The sequence below is a fragment of the Pan paniscus genome, chromosome 2 (genome assembly GCF_029289425.2).
Source record: "Pan paniscus chromosome 2, NHGRI_mPanPan1-v2.0_pri, whole genome shotgun sequence".
In the NCBI taxonomy this organism is placed as follows: Eukaryota; Metazoa; Chordata; class Mammalia; order Primates; family Hominidae; genus Pan; species Pan paniscus.
This window is the reverse complement of record NC_085926.1, coordinates 76049556-76071628: the sequence shown is the minus strand read 5'-3', so window position 1 is coordinate 76071628 and position 22073 is coordinate 76049556. Positions and strand designations below refer to the sequence as shown.

General features: G+C 36.4%; 1 protein-coding gene across 8 annotated transcripts in view; it reads right to left on the bottom strand.

Moving 5' to 3' along the window:
* ROBO2 (roundabout guidance receptor 2) overlaps positions 1 to 22073 on the bottom strand; it is a 1748609-nt gene that overhangs the window by 1718583 nt on the left and 7953 nt on the right. The window lies entirely within an intron of this gene.

Below are 22073 nucleotides of genomic sequence, written 5' to 3'. Positions count from 1 at the left end.
AAGTGTAACTTGATATTTAGGCAAATTGATGAATTTAACATACCATGTAATCTCTACATATAGACAAAAGGACTTTTCAACACATTTATGTAAGTTTAGCATAAATACCTTTGAAAATATTCTCAAGTTTTAAGTGGTATTCTAATTATGTCAGTAATTAACTGAATAAAGAGATTCATCATGTGCAAAAACTAATCTTGTTTACTTAAAATTGAGAGTAAAATTAATTATAGACATTACAAAACACTTGTAATTTTGATTTCAGATATATAACCCACAGGAACTTTCATATATACAAATATTATACATATATATGACAATGTATATTTGACTGTTCATTTTGAAACTGCTTTTCATACTGATATATGAAAATACTTAAATGTTCACCGAAGCAAGGTTATTTATTCATACATTTGAATGATATACAGTAGCTCAAAAGAATAAACTTGAGTTGCATGTACTAATACAGATAAGTGTCAAAAATGAATAGTGAAGCAAAACTAGCAAATTGAATAATGATAAGTTCAAAACTATACCTTTCATATGTAAACATGTACAATAGTTAAAACTATACATTTTATGTTGCATAAATATATAATACAGTATAATAATGCATAAGAATGATAAACACCTTCAAGACCAAAGTTAGGAAATTACAAGACTACAATTTAAATGGTTAGCAGGTGGAATTTTAAATCAGAGGTTACTCCTAAATCCCAATTTTTCCACAGTTGACAAAATACGGAGTTAAGAAAAGTAAACTTAATAATTTCCAGAATGAATGCTTTATTCAAAATGCTGCATAATTACAATTCTAATAAACTTGCAAGGGAATCCAGTCACCCAGAAGTTTTCTTTCTCCCTTTCTCCTACATCATGAAAGGGGAAGATTTAATTACCAACTTTGCATTACTTAACTTCAGACTCATAGTATCAGAGCTAAACAGAAATTTAAGAAACACCTAACTCAACCTCTCCATTTTAAATGACCAAATGAGTTAAGGAGGTTACAATGACATTTCTAAGTTCATATGTAAAAACAGAATTTTGATGACAGTGACAGTTTAAGTACCAATAAATACTCCATGAAAAGTTACTGTAATCCAGGTTATTTTACTGTGCTAAATGCCTTACATTCTTTACCCAATTTAGTTTTCACAGAAATCTTATGAACAAAGCACTTTCAACATTTACCACTTCACGGCTAAGAAAAACAAGGCTTAGAGAAATGCTACGTGATCCCCTAGTCATGAGGTTATGGGTACTATTGTGGAGACTGAGGCAAAACAGGACGATTTCAAAGCCTATGCTCTGAACAAGTAAACACTAAGCAGGAATTTAGTTCTAGATCTCCCAATTGTAGTCCAACAATCAGCCAAAAACTGATGCTGAGAAGAGGGAAAAAAAGATGTCTTGTGTATGGAGGCTCAAGTATTTGATCCCAAATACATCTTCAAATTGAAAATCATTAGAGCATAAGGCAACAGAATTATTAGTTTGTTTCTAAAATCAACAACCTTTCCCAAGTTGAACATACAAGTATATTTTATCATACATATACTATGGATAACATGTGTTTATATAAGTATGTATATATCTGGATTTGGAATTACAAGTGTTTTGTGATTTATTTATTTTTTAAAGTCTCTCTCTGTTGCTCTGGCTGGAGTGCAGTGGTGTGATCATAGCTCACTGCAGACTCCAACTCCTAGGCTCAAGTGATACTTTTGCCTCGGCCTCTCGAGTAGCTCAGGCTACAGGCACACACCACCATCCCCGGCTAATTTTTTTATAGAGATGGGGTCCCACTATGTTGCTTGACTGGTCTCAAACTCCTTAGGTCAAGGGATCCTCCCACCTAGACTTCTGAAAGCAATGAGATTACAGGTGTGAGCCACCTTGTGTTTTTTGATTTCTTCAATTAATTTTACTTATAAATTTAATTACACAAGATTAATTTTGTGTACATGATGAATCTCTTTTGAGGTTTAAATTACTGATATAATTAGAGTACCACTTAACATGCATGTAATCCCAGCACTTTGGGAGTCTGAGGCAGGAGGATCACCTGAGGTCAGGCACGAGCCACCGTGCCCGGCCTATACACATTCTTTTAATTACTACTTGCAGATCTTTGTTCTCTTATAATTATAGTGGAACCACTTTCATTTAGTATCAAAATATCCAGATCCACTCATCAAAGTGTAAATAATCCTTCAGTAAATTACTTTTGCAAATTTATTTTTATGTAATAGTTCCTTAACTTCTTCTTACCTACATCCAGTAGTCATTTTAAAAGGCAGAATTTTTACTATTTTATATAGAACTGAGGCAGTATTTGAAAAAAATCTCAAAACACTTTTCAGGAACGACTGGCATCTAAAACACCAGTTCCAATATATATTTTAATAACATTTTAAAGGACAGATGGTTTTCAAAATGTTATTATAATTTAAAAAAAAATGTAACCTTCCTCTCTGAGTTGATGTTTATGGAAAACTAATATTTCATAAATGCCAAGTTACTATGATGTATGATCTAAATGCTGCCCCTGCCATTCTATAAATATAAAAATCATAACCTTCTAACTAACTTTGGTATTAGTCAACAATTGTGCTGATGAAAAGTAAACTCAATTCATTTAAAAAAATTTTCCATGAAAGATAAAACAAGTAATTTGTAAGAAGCATGGTAGATGAACCAAAACATAAAGTAACGTTAACCATAAAGACATGCCATGGACTTCTCTAATCTTCTTTTGGAACACCCTTTTCGTGCATATGAGAATAAAAATTAAATATTAAATACCTACTTTATGTATGTACTTTTACTTGTACCTATTGCTCTTTAAAGATTAAAATAACTCCTAAAGCCTGGATAGTTGAGCCCATTGTGCTCTTCTGCACATAAAATAGATTGGATATGCAGTGAACAGAGAGGTAAAACTTAGGCTTTCAGATTTGTTATGATGATGGAAACACAATTCCATTCAATAGTGTTCATCTTGGTCTTTCAAATGTTTAAGGTCACAAGGCAAAAGAGAACAGACTTTAAGAATGTTCGCGTATTACTTCTCGTCTTATCCAATAGCTACATTAGTTTAATTAGGCAAGTGTTTTGGAGTAAACAGCCCTGTGAAATGTGTTGTGGAGTCTGGAGGCTCCACAACCTATCTCCAGGTAGTTGTCCGATGGAGCCTAGAGTAATACCCCCACAGTTTAAGAGATGCATTACATCTACAGGTACCAACCAGGAAGGGTAGTCCTGAATTAAATGGCTTTAGAACACATTATAAGAGCAAATCGAAGTTTCCAGGTATTAGAACCACTTCAATCACAGAGCATCTCTGGCTTCTATCTGTGGCCAGCATCAGGTATCTGTCTGCCCTCCCCGAATGGTTCCACTCGTCATGTGGATCTTCTAGATGGTTTTATTCTTCCCCAGCCAGCCAACTTGACCAACAAGCCTAGGTATATTATGTACGTATAAAGTTGGTTCTTAAATAAAGTCCACTTCTGTATCTAGGTAAGTAATGTCTTCAGACTGGCAATTTCATTGTTATCTAGAAAGAGTGACTCTAGTTAGCTTCTAGTGTCAGTTTTTCTAGCAGCTTCTTTAAAAAAAAAAAATCCTCTCTGGAACAAAGCTTCCCTGCAAGTATTGCTGTTGGCAATAGTCCTCTTTACTGAAATGCTTATCCGGTGAAACTTGGGCTGTGCCAGTGAGCCTGCAGGTTGATGGTCCTTTTGTTCAACTTCTCCATTATAAAGCAACCTCTCTGATCACCCTTTTAAAACTAAAGACCAAAGAATCAAATGAGATCAGTAAGTCACCAGAGCTCATGGGTCATCAATTCCTCTTCTTAGCATATTACAGCACACAGTCCAAGCCAGAAAAACACAGCAGAGCCCATTACAGCTCTCGAGTTCCAGTTATTAACATTGATTTTTTTCAATGGAAAATTTTCATTAGAAGCCATCACATGACTCACATTCAGTAATAACTTAGATTAAGATATATACTGGAGCCTTTGTCCTTAGACTAGGTGCCACTGAGTCACTATTAAAAGGAGTCTTTTTGACCTTAGTAAATTCTCACAGGCAGGGCTTATCTCAGTCTAAACTGTACCTGGCCTTTAATAGTGATGTCCAAAGTCTTGTGTAATTCAAATTAATATTGTAATGTATATAAATTGTATATATAGATATAACACATGCATGTATTTACAATTATTTATTTTATTTTTTAATAGGATAAAACTTAGAGGTTAAAATATGACTCTAGGCCATCGTGCTTTAGAATGAAGAGCACAGACATGGGTTGGAAATGTAAATTTTGACCCCATTTAATTTCTGTGACAAATTAATTAATGTCTTCAAGGTTCAGGCTCTATGTATGAGACAAATGAAAACAGCTCTAAGATTCCTGAAAACTCTAAAGTATTAAAATTCCACTCTGCCATTAGTTTAGATAAATCATTTGCCAATTTGCCCCATAAGAACCAGGCATCTTTAAATGGTAACATAACACGCACTTCTCCCTCCCAAAGTGTAGTGCATAAACGTTCTGCTTCTGAATAACACAGGATGCCTGCTAAAATGTGCTGTCAGGGGTATTAGTAAGGAAATGTTGTATCACAACTTCTGCAGATGTGGCCCTGAAATACATATTGTAATAAATCCTCCAGGCCTCTCAAGTTAGGAATAACTGCTTTTAAAAATTATAGATAAACAGATTTCACAGTAACCCAGTTTTTCTGATCTGAATGAAATAAGGCTCTATATTCAGACTGACTTTTCAGTGAAAAACAAATTAAAATAGTGACAAATCATCTACGTCTAAGTTTAAATGAATATAACTAAGAGACCTGAAAACTCCTCAGGTTTAGTAGTAATCTTCCAATAGTTTGAGAGCCCACAGGAGCCACAGAGCCCTCAAGTCTCTCCAGAGAAGCAGGGTGATTTTTCCTCCTAAACACCATGCAATTCTTGAAGTCAGTAAAACCATTCCTGCTTACACTGATACCCTCTCAAGTGAACTCAAAGTTAAGCCAGATCTCCAGCCAGACTATATACCCTGGCCCATATCTCATTCATTAATATACGTTGAGAAACCTTTGTTTCTCGGAAACTACATGAAGTGAATAGACTGTGGACTCCACTGGACCTAGTGGTCTATATTTAATCAATTCCCTTAACAAATATGTATCAGATGTTATCTTAGTTACTGAGCTGCAGTGGTGAATAAGAAAGCCATAGTCCTGTACTCCTAGGGTTTTAAGTCTGAAGATGAAGACAGGTACAGAAACCCAACTAAGAAAAGAGAAGAGATTATTACAAAATGTATTCACATGCAAAGTCAAGCAGGGGACTGAATACACAGCAAGGGTGTTGGGGGGAACATTAGACAGATATAATCTTAATTCAGATTATATAAGATTTATACATGAAATTTTTATATATAGATATATTAATTTGGGCCGGGCGTGGTGGCTTATGCCTGTAATCCCAGCATTTTGGGAGGCCAAGGCGGATGAATCACTTGAGTCCAGGAGTTTAAGACCAGTCTGATCAACATGGCAAAACCCCATCTCTACTAAAAATAAAACAGTTAGCCAGGTGTAGTGGTGTGTGCTTGTAGTCCCAGCTACTCAGGAGGCTGAGGAAGGAAAACTGCTTGGACCCAGGAGGCAGAGGTTTCAGTGAGCCAAGATTGTGCCACTGCACTCCAGCCTGGGTGACAGAGCAAAACCCTGTCTCAAAAGAAAAAGAAAAAAAGAAATATTAATTTGGATTATACAGATTCTAACTACTTCTTTCAAGTGAGAATATTTAAGCTAAGACCTGAGAATAAAAAGAGTTAGCTTTTCATACAATACAGAAAGGTTCGTCTTTTAAGAAAAAACCCACAGTGTTCAAGGACCCTAATATATGAGCAACATCTTGGCATGTAGAAGAAACCTGTGAATTGGATGAAATGAAAAACTGAAAAGTAGGAATCTGGATGAAGCACAAAAGGGATAAAGACTAATGTGAGATGTGGCTGAAAGAGAAGGATATGTGAAACTGTACAGGTCTTCATTAGCAATGATGAGGAACATAGGTCTTAGTCCAAGTACACCAGAAAAGCGGGAGAGTTGGAAACTGAAAGACACGTTAAGAGATCACTTTGGTTTCTGTGTAGCTAACAGAGTGTAGGAGATTAAGAATTAAAGTAGGTTGACTAAGGATGAGCCTAAGAAAATAGAGTAGGTAAGAAAATATGTGGATCTGGCTAGGCTGGGGACACTGGAAATCAAAATAAGTGGAGGAAATTACAGATATATTTGGAACCAAAATATTTTTTAAATGAATGTTGAACTGGATATTGTCAGAATATTGAGGAAGGGCCAAAAATGACTTATACGTGTCTAGCATGGCTGGCAGTGCCACTTACTGACATGTGGGAAACCGGGACATGTTATCTCTGAATTATTCGGGTGCTATTGTCATATAAACCATCAACTCCCAGAATAAAGGTCTGGGCCAAACTCTAAAACTGAAAATTATTAGCTGTTTAGTAGTGTTTAGAGCTTAGAGAGAGTATGTGTGTAGAGAGAAAAGAGCAATTAGGACAGAACCCTTAGAAACATCAATATTTAAAATTGGGGAAGAGAAATAGAAACAAATAAATTGTTCTACTAATGGTGGGAAAATGAAGCTCAGGGTAGTTGCAAGGGAATGCTAAAAATGAACTACGACATTTGAGGAGGAAAACGTGGAAACTGAAAGCAAGAGAGTACGGATGGATTGTGAGGGAGCAGCAGCAGCTGTGTCCTAAGGAGAGTCTCAATAAAAATGAAGGATTGTAGGAATGAGGATATCCAAGCCAATGAGCTGGCAAGGAGTGATGTCCAGGAGGCAGAATATTTGCATCTAGATCCTGGTGGCACATACCCTTATAGAAAATGTTTCAGATTTGATGACAATAAAGTGGAGGAAAGAAAAAAAGTAATGGAAATAAAGATGTCAAAAAATGGGGAACAGAGGTTCGTAATGGTCCTTTCATGTGAATGCTGAGCCACTAAAATGATGGCTGAACTTGCCTGAAGATGATATTGAGCAAAAGATCTAAAGCCTTAAATAAATGACAAGAGGCCAGGTGCAGTGGCTCACGCCTGTAATCCCAGCACTTTGGGAGGCTGAGGCAGGCAGATCACCTGAGGTCAGGAGTTCGAGACCAGCCTGGCCAACATGGTGAAACGCAGTCTCTACCAAAAATACAAAAATTAGCTGGGTGTGGTGGTGTGCACCTGTAATCCCAGTTATTCAGGAGGCTGAGGCAGGAGAATCACTTGAAACCGGGAGGAGGAGGTTGCAGTGAGCCGAGATCACACCATTATACTCCAGCCTGGGTGACAGAGCAAGACTCCATCTCAAAAAAAAGAAGGCAAGAGTGCCCAGGAAGGAGGTCTGTTGATGATGGCAATACCAAAGGGGCATGGCTGATATTTCCAAGGGGTGTGAGTTTCAAAGGAACAGTACAATTTGCAAGGAGGGGAGAAATTAACAGTCTAGAAGTTGTAATGGGAACCAAGAACAACCACCTCAGCTTCCAGCCACAGGTATGTGGAGGGTGAGAAAAAGACCAGTCTCAATTTATGAAAGCTAGAGGAAAAATTGTACTTTGGTATCAAGCAAGTTTTGTTTTAAGATAATTACAAAGCAATATGGAACTTAGCAACCGTCAATTTTGACAGTTTCCTGCAGCTTAGTAAATTCTGCAAAAAATTAAGATTTAACACAAAAGTATAGAAAAATTTTAATGGCACAGCACCTTTCTTCACAATTCCTTAAACCAAATAATTCCCTGTTCTTCTAACTCTCTCCTTATACTATCAACCAGGCTTCTTATTCAATGAACGGTTTAAGTCTAACACAGACACAGACACACACACACACACACACACACACACACACACGTCTTATCCAGCTGCAGATCTCATGTTTGAAGGTACATTGAAAGTACATAGATCATTCCATAATCATCAGCTACCCCCCCACACACACACACACGTCTTACCCAGCTGCACATCTCATGTTTGAAGGTACATTGAAAGTACATAGATCATTCTATAATCATCAGCTATCACACACACACACACACACGTACGTCTTATCCAGCTGCAGATCTCATGTTTGAAGGTACATTGAAAGTACACAGATCATTCTATAATCATCAGCTATCTCACACACACACACACACACACACACACCCACACACGTCTTAATCAGCTGCAGATCTCATGTTTGAAGGTACATTGAAAGTACATAGATCGTTCTATAATCATCAGCTATGGAGACTGTGAGCAACTGGAACAAGCATTCTTGGAAAAGAAGTTTCCTGTGTATAAGAAAAAAGAAAAAGAGTCCAGCTCTGGGAACTGACTTGGCTGAGTCATCATTATATGCCACTGGCAGGAAATCAAGAAGTAACCCAGGACTGATGAACTTTGTTAAAGGAATGGAAACAACCTGTCTGTGAGGCTTAATTCTTGATGGTCTGGCCAAGATACAGCATATGGATAAGAGTTCACTGACTCACACTAAATTTTGTGAAGGTGAAGTACTTGTTAAAATGAAAGATCTATTTACAGAGAAATAAGTAGACATAATGTCTGCACTATGGATAGGTGTATACCTGCTTTTTGCAAAAACAGTTTGTATTTTCGAAATGCTGGTTTGCCCTGACAGAGCTAACTTAAATAGAGGCCAGGCGCGGTGGCTCACGCCTGTAATCCCAGCACTTTGGGAGGTCGAGGCGGGTGGATCACGAGGTCAGGAGATCGAGACCATCCTGGCTAACACGGTGAACCCCTGTCTCTACTAAAAATACAAAAAATAAGCCGGGCGTGGTGGCTCACGCCTGTAATCCCAGCTACTCGGGAGGCTGAGGCAGGAGAATGGCGTGAACCCGGGAGGCGGAGCTTGCAGTGAGCTGAGATCGCGCCCCTGCACTCCAGCCTGGGGGACAGAGAGAGACTCCGTCTCAAAAAAAAAAAAAAAAAAAAGAGAGAGAAAATCATTAAAGAAAGGCTATAATACACAGGAACACACAGACACACATACACCTGTGTGTCTATATCTTCAGTTATCACACTTTTTCTATACAGACTCCAAACAAGACAAACATGTTACGTTTTATTTTAGGAGAAACTATAAGTAGAAAGAGGAGAATTTGTTAAATCAATACAGAGTGTTCCTTGTTTAGCATAATTCTAAGTGTTTCTCATTAGAGGTCTGAGTAATCAATCTGTATTGTATGTGGCCATGCTGGCATTTGGGAAATTCCACAAGAAACTTTTTAAATATTAATTTGGAAAAGGGAAAAGGATTTTAAAAGTGTCTTTTTTTGTTCTGCATTCCGTGTGGAACATATATTTTGCGCTACCTGCTCGTGTTAGCTTGTGATTGCCTGTGACTATGTGGAAGATATACTTTACGTGACTATGTGAGCAATAGTCTTAAAGTTAAGAAATCTAAAAATTGGTTGGCTTAGTTGCTAATTAGGTAAACTACCTTGTAATAGTTACTTAACCTCTCAAAGATTAATTATCTTGAGTGGTACATTGAAGGTTCCATTCATATTGATTTTAGTAGACTTATCCTGCTAAAAAGTAAATTTAACAACAGAAATTATTCTAGACCTCATTATTTCAGGAGACCCCACACCAGCTTTTATTCCTAACTTCAAGAATGCAGAGAAATTTAAAAATTGGATTTTCTTCCAATTCAACAGAATATAACTGAACTAAATAGATTTATGTATAATTCATTATTTCAACCTTTAATGCTATATCCAAGAAGTTTGTTTCACCATAAAGTTATAGCTGTTTAAGCCAATAATTAAAGAGGACCTTGATAGAGAATGACAAGAGAGGATGATCGCCCTTTTATCTATCTTCCAGCTGCTTTCAATGCCCTGAAGTTTTATTCACACTCAAATATTAGAATCCTATCTGAGAGAGCATACTCAAATGATAAATCATGCTAATTTCTCAAGAAAAGTGTTACAGAATAATAAATGCCTTTCTGGTCAAAGCACTGATGCTCTGGAAATAATCTTTTTCCAAATGAGGTACAGGAATTGTTATGACTATTAAAAGTGTGTATATGATATCTGCCAAGTTCGACTGAGCTTCACTTAAAAATCTACTATATTAGGGCCAAGTGTAATGACTCAAATTAGTGAACTTAAAAATTGTTTTAAAATGTTCGATGGAGACATTTCAAATATTGCTCTTTGATTTATCACTGTTACATTTGTTGAATTCAATTTGATGCCAAGCTTTATTCAGATTAATCAAATGCCATAAACTCTGATACCTAATGTTCCTTAACACCTTAAGAACCTTTAAACAGGGCAAATGTTGAAGGTATACTTTTAGTGAAAGTGTACCTGAGCACATGAATTCTATTTAATATAGTTTTTTAGAAGACTAACAAAGAAGACTTAGGAAATTAGGAAACATTTTTTAAACCTTCTAGAGGGAATTAAACTACTGAAAAATAACTTCAATTTGTGAATCTAATGGCACTAATCAGAAGATAAGAAAAAAGTAACCATAAAACTTTGTGGGGGTAATATTTGCTATAAGGATCAGGAAAAACAACTAATGGATATTAGGCTTAATACCTGGGTGATTAAATAAACCATACAACCAACCCCATGGCACAAGCTCACCTCTGTAACAAACCTGCACTTGTGCCCCTGAACTTAAAAGTTAAAATTTAAATAAATAACGCTGTGCTATTGATTTCAACCAGAGCCCTTCCAAGGTGCAGGGAACTTTTGAGAATTTTATTTCTTGCAAAAGGAAATTTGATTCCTTGCTTAGAGCCTTCCTAGCAAAACCTCTATTCTTTGGAGGAATATCATACTCCTACAAGATTTAAGGACCATCATATTTGTCATCAGATTTTTTTTCTGTTTTACTGTGAGCAGTTTACAGAATATAAAGAAAAATCAAATCCGAAGGTGCACTACACGTTTTTTATCAAAAGGAACATTTTTGTTTACTTTGAAGAAAATATGACAAATTTAGTTTTCTGACCTATTACCAAGTTAGACATCTTGAGTGAATTGAGTCTTTTGCAATCCTACTTGGTTTTAATCCTATGGCTCTGGAAAACTGTCAACTGTCTCCAATTTTTCAACTCTGCTTCTTCCCAGTACCTCATCTATATGACTACTGTAGTACTTTTCATCTGCTTCTACCACTACACTGTGGCTGCCTTACCTTTAACATAATGTCCCACACATAAGTGGCTGGCAAATACATACCTAACATAAAGAGTAGAAATTGAATTATAATTGAGTATCCAGTTGTCTCATATTCTGGTCTTCAACTGAAATAACTCAAGCTATCTCAAAACTTCAACCCTCCCTGGAAGTATTGGACCAAATTATCTCAGATTATAGCACTCTCAGGCTAAAATTACTAACGCTTCTATAGTTTCAGAAAGAGTATCAGGTTATTCAACACAACCTTCCATGCACCATCCTAGCCTCATATAATCAGAGGACCCTTAGATGACTTTAGTAGCCTTCAACAGACACCCTCCCCTTTTATTTATTTACCTATTTATTGAATGGAGACAGGGTCTCATTCTGTCACCCACACTGGAGCGCAGTGGCATAATCACGGTTCACCGCAGCCTCCACCTCCCGGGCTCAGATCCTTTCACCGCAGCCTCCTGAGTAGCCAGGACGACAGGCGCCAGCCACCACGTCTGCCTAGTTTTTGTATTTTTTGTAGAGATGGGGTTTCACCATGTTGCCCGGGCTGATCTGAAACTCCTGGGCTCAAGCAATCCGTCTGCCCCGGCCTCCCAAAGTGCTGGGATGACATGAATGAGCCATCGTGCCCAGCCGGCCCCGCCCGTTTTTTAACCTTCATACTGTTTATATAATCATCCTTCACAAAATAGAACACTTAATTACTCGATGGTTCTCATTATTCTAATATGAAGAACTATCTGAAGAAAATAAATTCCCGGCCGGGCGCGGTGGCTCACGCCTGTAATCCCAGCACTTTGGGAGGCCGAGGCGGGCGGATCACGAGGTCAGGAGATCGAGACCATCCTGGGTAACACGGTGAAACCCCGTCACTACTAAAAATACAAAAAATTAGCCGGGCGTGGTGGCAGGCGCCTGTAGTCCCAGCTACTCGGGAGGCTGAGGCAGGAGAATGGCGCGAACCCGGGAGGCGGAGCTTGCAGTGAGCCGAGATCGCGCCACTGCACTCCAGCCTGGGCCACAGAGCTAGACTCCAGTCTCAAAAAAAAAAAAAAAAAAAAAAAAAGGAAAAGAAAAGAAATTCCCAATAATTCCTAGAATATCCAATTTAACTCTATACATCAAATAGAGAAAAATAAAAGCCATCTTACTGTGTTAGTTTCTTACTGCTCATAATAAATTAACACAAACTCAGAGGCTTAAAACAACACATTTTTTGTCTTTATACTTCTGGGGGTCAGAAGTCCAAAATGGGTCTTAGTGTGCTAAAATCAAGTTATCATCAAGTCTATATTTTGTCAGGAGATTCCAGGGGAGAATTCACCAGGTTTGAGGGGCCACATGTACCCCTGAGCTCTTGGCCTCTGCCTCCATCCACACAGCACATCACTTCAGCCTCGGCTCCAGTCTCCCCAAGCTCTTCTACTCACTCTGGTCTTTCGGCCTTCCTGTTTGAAGGTTCTTTGTGACTACAGTGGGCCCACCTAGATAATTGAGGATAATCTCTCCATTTTAAGGTCAGGTGATTAGCAATCTGAATTCCACCTGCAACCACAATGCTCCCATGCTGCCTGACAACATATTCAAAAGGTCATCCTACTAAGGGTCATTATTCTACCTACACACTAAGTAACTGAGAAAAAAGTAAAGTTATGTATCATGCATTACCTATGGCAAGGAAATAATAAATTATAATGATTTATCTAAAAAAAACTATTTTTAAAAGCTTTGGTCCTAGTCTATTGATTAAAGTTTTGGTATATTCCAGATAAATTTCATGTCCTTGATGCTAACACATTGTGCACAGTAGATGGCCTTTTTAAAATATTACTTTATAAAGGGATATTTAAGGTTATCTGGACAATAGAAAAGGAACTTTAGCTGTTATGCCCCAAAAGGCCAGATTTCTGCACATTACACCTCCTACCAGTGCACACACGTGCAAACTCCTTCCTGAAAGCCTGGTTTGTGTTTCCTACGTGCTTAGCAATAGTCTTTACTCTCATGACTGTTTATATTAAGTCCTATTTTTTAAAGCATATACTCATTTATTTGTTTTCCCGAGCCTACCCTTATTTCCTCCTCTGAACTGGATTTCATTTGGTGTGTATTGCACAGGTTTGCACACTTGATTGTACGCTACTTTACAGCATCCTCTTGTGTTCTGGACACAGTTATTTTTCTCCATGGTAAGGTGATAAGTGACTTCTCTGAGGACTTGCCACCTTAGTATGCAGTGGTGACATCACCTGCTCAGGCTCTGTCTGCAATGTGGAATTTAGTATTTTCCAACTTCTGGTCTAACTTGAACTTCATAATTAAGCAGAGCCGCCTTTTGAGGGAATAGTAGGGTGTCTGCCCCTAAACGTCTGTGTAAATGCAGAAACATATTTGGAACATAACTGACTTTTATGTACAGAAGCCAGATGCATTTCATGCCCATGCATGCTTAGGGAAGCAAGTTCATCTCATCTATCACAATAAGCATCTGTTCCACTAAATTCCACTGCAGGATACTTTTCACACTTAAACAACAAAACATTTAAGGAAATAAAAGCTCTTCCCAATAAAAATGTGCATCAAAAACTGTGTGTATGTTTTAAAAAAAACCTTCCTCTATAAGATAAGGCCACAGGAACTACTTAAAAAAGCATTCTTGAAATATATTTTCTGATAGGCATCTAGGCCCTTGCCTTATGTAAGATTTAGGGAAAGTGATGTGTGTGTCTTTATACCTGAAAGGCTGCTTTCAACAGCAAAGGGTATGCTTTGAGGTATCAATATAGTTTTGAGAATGCAAAAGTTTAAAAGAACTAATGGAATGCATATTATCCAGGTATGAACATGCATTTGTCATTATTTTCCTACCATCTACTATATTAGAAACAGAAGAAAAATTATGGAAATGTCTGTTTTCCCTCAATAGGAATACCTATTTATTAAAGTTAATTACTATTCTTTAAACATTTTCAAAATAGATTCATAAGTGACAACTTTCAGAGAAAATAAGGGTTTTTGGATGTATATATTTACTTATAACATGGATAAAATTAATAATATAATTTTGTTAAAATATTAACTGCATATCAATAATGCTCTCTATTGTTTTTGCATTTTGTTTAACAATAGAGAATCTAATACATTTAGTGTTCATGAGTTTCATACAGTTTCCTGTCAATGTACTTTGTGTCTTTTTTTATTGGACTACTAATCATTTATTTATGATTTGTTGGAACTACTCATATTTTAAATATGTCAAGTGAATTGCAAACACTTGCTGCTGATTTGATATTTGCTTTTTACACATATTCATGGTATCCTCTGAAATAGAAAATTTTTATATTTTAACAAATTCCAATCCATAAATATTTTTTTAAAAATTTTCTGTTATTGGTTAGGGCTATGTTTAGATATTTAGTTTTAACTGTAATGTTGCAAGTGATATTTGTCTATGGTATTTTTTCTTTATATATTGAAAAAGTGTATTTGACATCCACTCTGGAATTAGTATTTATGAATGACATAGTATACCTTTGTGCAACTATAAAATACATATAGCCAATTATCTGAACACCATTTTATGAACCATTTATCACTTATCTACTGATTTGAAACACTATCTTTATCATATATTGTATTTTAGGTTTATTGAGATTATGTAACATGAAATTATTTAATTATGAAATTATGCGAATTCAAGCATGACAGTCAGCTCTTCTTCCCCACCACTACCCTGTAAAAGGGTGGATGGAAGAAATGCTTCCTTATGGCTTCAGTGTATGAGTAGTATAAAACATGGTCTTGATGAAGTGGGAACTATACAGAAACTGTTTTTGGTTCTGAAATGTACTCCAGCTTTACCAATTTGTTCTACACATATACCATTGAGGGTAGAAGCTGAAGTTTGCTTACGATTATATTTCTACTACTTAACATTGTGCCAGATACTGAGTAGATGCTTAGAAACATGTTTAATGATTTGTTTTATTGCTAGATACCTAATTATCTGCTGTAGTGGTGCTACCTCATTCAGAATAATTTTGACCAATCTTTCTCCATCATGAATAAAACATTATTTACACACTTGTGTACATGCACATCTGCATAGAAACACACACACCCTTTGCAGAGACAAACTGCATTGAAAGCATGTACAAACATTATAGTATATTTGTTGATTCTGACCTGATTCTGATTCTATAGTATATTTTTTCATTCTGATCACAGTAACGATAAAAACAGAAAACTGTGTGTGAAGCTGGAAGATGCAGAACACGAAAGATCAAATTACCAATTTTTTTTTCTATTTTCTTTAGTTAGCTGCTGATGAAATCAGAAAAGTAATGGACATAAAAATGAAAGTATGCAATGTGTGTGTGTGTGTATGTATATCACATGCACTCATTTTCATGATGTACATATGGAATTTCATAACCAGCCAAACTAAGCTTCATAAATGAATGACAAATAAAATCCTTTACAGACAAGCAGATGCTGAGAGATTTAGTCACCATCAGGCCTGCCTTACAAGAGCTCCTAAAGGAATCACTAAATACGGAAAGGAAAAACCAGTACCAGCCACTGCAAAAACACATCAAAATATAAAAACCAATGAAACTAGGAAGAAACTGCTTCAACTAATGTGCAAAATAACCAGCTAGCATCATGATCACAGGATCAAATTCACACATAACAATATTAACCATAAATATACATGGGCTAAATGCCCCAATTAAAAGACATAGACTGGAAAATTGGATAAAGAGTCAATACCCATAGGTGTGCTGTATTCAGGAGACCCATCTCACTTGCAAGGACACACATAGGCTCAAAATAAAGGGATGAAGGAATATTTACCAAGCAAATGGAAAGAAAGAAAAAAAAAAGCAGGGGTTTCAATCCTAGTCTCTAATAAAACAGACTTTGAACCAACAAAGATAAAAAAGGACAAAGGGCATTACATAGTAGTAAAGGGATCAATGCAACGAGAAGAGCTAACTATCCTAAATATATATGCACCAAATACAGGAGCACCAGGATTCATAAAATGAGTTCTTAGAGACCTACAAGGAGACTTAGACTCCCACACAATAATAGTGGGAAACTTTAACAACCCACTATCAATATTAGACAGATCAACAGGACAGGAAATTAACAAGGATATTCAGACTTGAACTCAGCTCTGGTCCAAGTGGACCTAATAGATATCTACAGAACTCTCCACCCTAAATCAACAGAAGATACATTCTTCTCAGCACCACACAGCACTTATTCTAAAATCAACCACATAACTGGAAGTAAAACACTCCTCAGCAAATGCAAAAGAATGAAAATCATAACAAACAATCTCTCAAACCAAAGTGTAATCAAATTAGAACTCAGAATTAAGAAACTCACTCAAAACTGCACAACTACATGGAAACTGAACAACCTGCTTCTGAATGACTACTGGGTAAATAGCAAAATTAAGCCAGAAATAAATAAGTTATTTGAAACCAATGAGAACAAAGACACAACATACCAGAATATCTGAGACACAGGTAAAACAGTGTTTAGAGGGAAATTTATAGCATTAAATGCCCACATCAGAAAGTGGGAAAGATCTAAAATAGACACCCTAACATCACAATCAAAAGAAGCAATGGCAAACACATTCAAAACCTAGCATAAGACAAGAAATAACTAAGATCACAGCAGAACTGAATGGGAGAGAAACACGAAAAAACCTTCAAAAAAATCAATGAATCTAGGAGTGGGTTTTTTGAAAAGATTAACAAAATAGATAGACCAGTAGCCAGACTAATAAGGAAGAAAAGAGAGAAAAAACAAATAGACGCATTAAAAATGATAAAGGGGATATCACCACTGATGCCACAGAAATACAAACTATTATCAGAGAATACTGTAAACACCTCTACACAAATAAACTAGAAAATCTAGAAGAAATGGATAAATTCCTGGACACATACAGCCTCCCAAGACTAAACCAGGAAGAAGTCAAATCCCTGAATAGACCAATAACAAGTTCTGAAATTGAGTCAGTAATTACTAGCCTACCAACCAAAAAAAGCCCAGGACCAGATGTATTCACAGCCAAGTTCTACGAGCGGAACAAAGAGGAGCTGGTACCATTCCTTCTGAAACTATTCTGAACAACAGAAAAAGAGGGACTCCTCCCTAACTCATTTTATGAGGCCAGCATCATTCTGATTCCAAAACCTGGCAGAGACCCAATAAAAAAAGAAAATGTCAGGCCAATATCACTGATGAACATCAATGCAAAAATCCTGAATAAAATACTGGCAAGCGAATCCAGCAGCACATCAAAAAGCTTATCCATCACGATCAAGTTGGCTTCATGCCTGGCATGCAAGGCTGGTTCAACATATGCAAATCAATAAATGTAATCCATCACATAAACAGAACCAATGACAAAAACTGCATGATTATCTCAATAGATGCAGAAAAGGCCTTCAATAAAATTCAACACCCCTCATACTAAAAACTCTCAATAAACTAGGTATTGATGGAACACATCTCAAAATAATGAGAGCTACTTATGACAAATGCATAGCTAATATCATGCTAAATGGCCAAAAGCTGGAAGCATTCCCTTTGAAAACTGGCACAAGAGAAGGATGACCTCTCTACCCACTCTTACTCAACATAGTATTGGAAGTTCTGGCCAGGGCAATCAAGCAAGAGAAAGAAATAAAAGGTATGCAAATAGGAAGAGAGGAAATCAAGTTGTCTCTGTTTGCAGATGACATGATTGTATATTTACAAAATGCCACCACCTCAGCCCAAAAATTCCTTAACCTGATAAACAACTTTGGCAAAGTCTCAGGATATAAAATTAATGTGCAAAAATCACAATCATTCTTATACACCAATAACAGACCAGACAAGCAGAGAGCCAAATCATTAGTAAACTCCCATTCACAATTGCTATAAAGAAAACAAAATACACAGGAATACAACCTACGAGGGATGTGAAGGACCTCTTCAAGGACAACTACAAACCAGAGCTCAAGGAAATGACAGGACACAAACATATAGAGAAACATTCCATCCTCATGGATAGGAAGACTCAATATCATGAAAATGGCCATATTGCCCAAAGTAGTTCATAGATTCAATGCTATTCCCATCAAGCTACCATTGACTTTCTTCACAGAACTAGAAAAAACTACGTTAAATTTCATATGGAAGCAAAAAAGAGCCTGTGGAGCCAAAACTAGCCTAAGCAAAAAGAACGAAGCTGGAGGCATGACGCTGCCTGACTTCAAACTATATTACAAAGCTACAGTAACCAAAACAGCATGGTGCTAATACCAAAACAGATATATAGACCAATGAAACGGAACAGAAGCCTCAGAAATAACACCACACATCTACAACCATCTGATCTTCAACAAACCTGACAAAAGCAAGCAATGGGGAAAGGATTCCCTATTTAATAAATGGCGCTGGGAAAACTGGCTAGCCATATGCAGAAAAGAGAAACTGGACCCCTTCGTTACACCTTATAAAAGAATTAACTCAAGGTGGATTAAAAACATAAATGTAAAACCTAAAACTATAAAAACCCTAGAAGAAAACCTAGGCAATACCATTCAGGACACAGATGTGGGCAAAGACTTCGTGACTAAAACACCAACAGCACTTGAAACAACAGCCAAAATTGACAGATGGAATCTAATTAAACTAAAGAGCTTCTGCTCAGTAAAATAAACTATCACCAGAGTGAACAGGCAAACTACAAAATATGAGAAAATTTTTACAATCTATCCATCTGACAAAGGTCTAATATCCAGAATCTAGAAGGAACTTAAACAAATTTACAAGAAAAAAACAAACAACCCCATCAAAAAGCAGGCAAAGGATATGAACAGACACTTCTCAAAAGAAGACATGTATGTGGCCAATAAACACATGAAAAAAAGCTCATTATCACTGGTCATTAGAGAAATGCAAATCAAAACCACAATGACATACCATCTCACACCAGTTAGAATGGTGATCATTAAAAAGTCTGGAAACAGCAGATGCTGGAGAAGATGCAGAGAAATAGGAACACTTTTACACCATTGGTGGGCTTGTAAAATAGTTCAACCATTGTGGAAGACAATGTGGTGATTCCTCAAGGATATAGAACCAGAAATACCATTTGACCCAGCAATCCCATTACTGGGTATATACCCAAAGGATTATAAATCATTCTGCTATAAAGACACATGTACACGTATGTTTATTGTGGCACTATTTACAATAGCAAAGACTTGGAACCAACATAATGCCCATCAATGATAGACCAGATGAAGAAAATGTGGCACATATTCACCATGGAATACTATGCAGCCATAAAAAACGATGAGTTCATTTCCTTTGCAGGGATGTGGATGAAGCTGGAAACCATCATCCTCAGCAAACTAACACAGGAACAGAAAACCAAACACCACATGTTCTCACTCATAAGTGGGAGCTGAACAATGAGAACACGTGGACACAGGGAGGGGAACATCACACACTGGGGCCTGTCGGTGGGTGGGGGGAAAGAGGAGGGAGAGCATTAGGACAAATAGCTAATGCGTGTGGAGCTTAAAACCTAGATGACGGGTTGATAGGTGCAGCAAATTACCATGATACATGTATACCTATGTAATAAACCTGCACGTTCAGCACATGTATCCCAGAACTTACAGTAAAATTTTAAAAAATGAAAGTACGCAATATGTGTATGTGTGTGTGTGTATATATATATATATATAGAAAACATGCACTCATTTTCATTATGTACATATATGCACATTGAGTGTGAACATATGTTAAATAATATCCCATCAGTTTTGTATTTGTAACATATATATGTACATGCATATACAACAAATAGAGGTGTTTTGCATAATAATTTCATTTATATTCATTTCATCAGCTAAGAACTAAAGAGAATTTAAATCAAAATCAATTATTCATTTACAGGTGTTTTTAACCATTATCTCCCCCTTTATCTTCATTTTTATGCCTCCTTATATTGCCATTTTGTGACTTTTTTTTGCCATAAATTATACATATTTGGAACAGTCACTTTAAGAAATTCAATCTTTGGGTAAGATCTCTAAGATTGATTTAGTGTGAATCATGTGTGGGCACACACTTGACAAAGAAAGGTCAGTTATAAATATATGTGTACACTTATCAAAAATAATTCACATAAAATCTCTGAATAAAATTATCTGTATGCTTTTTCTGTCAATAAAAGCAATACAGTATAATCCTTGGTAGTAAATCTGTTTGTTTTCATTCTGTTGCCTACCATGTGAGCTGCCATGTTGGTATAATACATTGATCATTTGATATTTTACTACAGCAAATAATAGTGATCCCCCCAAAATAATAAATACATAAATCAGTGAGTTTCAAGGAAATAAATTTTTTGATGGATCAGATAATTTGAAGTTGTTAGTCTGTTCTCCAGCAAGGTGAAAGAAAAAAGCTATTAGTTTGTTCTCTACCAAGGTGAACGAAGATGAAAACTAAAGTTCTCAAGGCCAGTGCATAACAATAATGTGCTGTATTCTGTGCATCAATCACCATTACCAAATATCTTGATACCTATATTGCCAAATATTTCATGTACTGCTTTAGTGGTGATTAATCAATGTGCCATGGCACTGAAACTGAAATGAGACTTTGTAGTACAAGTGATATTCAAAGGGTTTTGAAAATTTATCAGCTCTATAGATAAAGATGAAAAATTATCATCTATATCCATCTAGAAATACTGTTTTTATAAGTGTTACCTATCCAAATATTGGTGTTATTTACTTAATATTTAGAAATCGTGAGTTTAGTAAAAATTGTTCAGATTTTCTTAATGTAGTGTGTGAAATTACTATGTAATTATACAAGAAATATGCTACACAGCTGAATATACAAATAGGCCAGCAGAGGTAGCAAAAGGTGCCTTTCAGTTTTATTATCTCCCCTATAATCTTCAGCAACATCACCCACTCTTCTCTCTACACCATTGATGTATGTTATCTAAATCAAGTCCTGTGCAAATGCCACCTCAACATGAGTCCTCTAGCCTTGCCTTCTTATCAGAATGCAGCTCGAAAGTCCCGCTATGTAATTCTAGAGCCACCACTGAAAAATACACACTTGTTGCAAGTATTGAAAAGCCTCATATTGCAAATTCAGAATTCACAGTATTGAAAAAATTAGTAATTTTTTTAAAGTTATAATACTGTGAACTATATAAAATGAATTATGCTGGGATCAGATGACTCTCTTCATTCCAGCCTATCTTATATTTTCTCATTAATTTCTCCATATAGTCACAACTAACAACAACAGACTCACTATTACATTTCATTAATGGCTATTTTATAATAAATGATCTCAATAGCATTTCTGAACCCTCTGCTGTTCTGGTTTTACATAATTCTTGAATTTTTGAATGAGTTAGTCTTTGATTGAAAAAGACCTGACTCTTATGCTTAGAAAAGCCATCATTTCTTTCTGTAAGCTTTCTATCTTCTATAAGCTTTACATGTTCCATAAGCAAACATTCACTGGTTTTGTGATCAAACTAGAGAGGCAAATTCAGTTAATAATAACAACATCATTTATCATCCTCAAATCTAGTGTTATGGATAATATGATTTCCACAAGGAGACAGTTGGTTGCACGAGCGACAAGAGAAAGACAATCAACAGTCTTATACTCATACCAAGATATGTCCACACACACTTGTTTCCACAGTCAAAGTAATGCCATATGTCCCCAGTGAT